Below are 1,877 nucleotides of genomic sequence, written 5' to 3' on the forward strand. Positions count from 1 at the left end.
ATCTCATTTCCTTCTTCTACTTGATAATGGTTGAGGGAGTATCCATAGGAATAATTTAGAGAAAATTGATAAATATGAGAAATAAGTCTTATATTTAGGATCAAAACCAACTTAACAATTAGGTTCTATATTAAGGACCGAAGGAATATATTAATTAAGAAAGGGCTAGTTTGAATATTAAAGTTTCATTGAAGACGTGTGATATCAGCCATTAGTGTGAACGTGTGCGATGTAGGGCAAAACTACAACAGATTCTTAGGTGTTTGTCTAGGCGCCTCTAAGGCCCCATTTCGCATGGCGTTTTAAATCCCTTATAAAATTATTTATGTAAGTCGAAATAAAGTTCCTCTCATATACTTATCTGAGTATCTCGTATTCTGTAAATTATGATTACAAAATTAGTTATAAATCACTTCAAATCAGCCACAAATTTAGGATGTCTTTTCAAGTACTGTAGTAGGAAATCGAATCCCCTCACTTTCTGGTTTCGTGAGAGAATATGGTTCTGATCGCTAAACCCACAGATGATGGTTAAAACTAGACATTATTTCACAAATATGATGCTGTCATGTTAGTTGCAATATCAAGAACGAAGGGCCCATTAATCTTATTCAAAAGTGTATATTTTATTTTCAACAGTGATTAAGTTAGATAGTACTCCTCCAATTCTTAATATAAAGCCTAATTAGAAAATTGATGTTAGTCCTATATATAAAACCTATTTCATATGTTGATCAATTTTTTTCTAAATTAATCCTATTGATATTATCTCAGCAATGATCAAATAGGAAACAAAAGGAGAGAATTGAGATAGATATTTAGGGTGTTTTAAAAAAAATATCATATTAACTAATTTAACTAACATTTTTAATCTCATCAAATTAATTAAGTAGATCTTACATTAAGAATTGAATGAGTAATTAAGCAGTTGAATACCATTAAATATTAGTAGGAGTAATGTCTAAACTTAAAATCTCATGAATAAAAAATACCATGTTAGAAGAGTTTATTTCTCATTTTCTCTTAGTTAAGAACCTATATATGTGAATTATAAATTTAAATCAGTCAATAATATCAAATACCAAATGATGATGAATTGTTAAGCATATGTCTCAGTCTTCTTATTGCATTATCAAAGTGACAGTTTAACTAAGTATGTATACTCTCTATGATCCTTGTTACAACATATCTTTAGATATATAGTTCTTATTTATAAGGTAGTATTAATTAAATTTTTCTAACATTGCCTCTATGTAAAGTCATTAACAATGAGATATAATGTAATATAAAGTTAAGAAAGTTCTCATTTAAATATGATAAAGTAAAAATTTTATATTCTATTTTCAAAAGGAATATACTTCATCTATTTTTAAAACAACGTCTTATATATAATAAGTGACCAATATGCACAATTAAACTCCCAATATAAATATTACTTTTGGTCATTAATATAAGAGCTAAAAAACTAGCTTGTGAATATTAAAGAGCTTAGTTAAGTTAGTTATAAATATGTGTTATTTTTTTGAAAATATCATTAATAATTATGTGCAATTGGAACTACTGGTGCGATTATCATGGAGACTATTTAGGAGCAAAATAAATAAATATGAAAAACAAAACAAAACAAAATTTTATATTTAAAATAAATTAAATTTACAACTAATTTTCATAAAACTACTGTTGACTATTACTCCTCTAATTCTATTTATAAGTTACTTTCAGCATATTTTACACAGACAGAAAAACATTAAATTTATTAACTATTATTTAAAATTTAACAATTTTCTAACTTTATCTCTATTTAATATATATTATACCTTATGTAAATAAAATCAATAAAATAATAAATAAGAAATAAAATTATACATCTTAAAATT

Source organism: Neltuma alba, unplaced genomic scaffold (assembly GCF_004799145.2).
Source record: "Neltuma alba isolate B1F8T4 unplaced genomic scaffold, ASM479914v2 tig00010979_pilon, whole genome shotgun sequence".
NCBI classification, from domain to species: Eukaryota; Viridiplantae; Streptophyta; class Magnoliopsida; order Fabales; family Fabaceae; genus Neltuma; species Neltuma alba.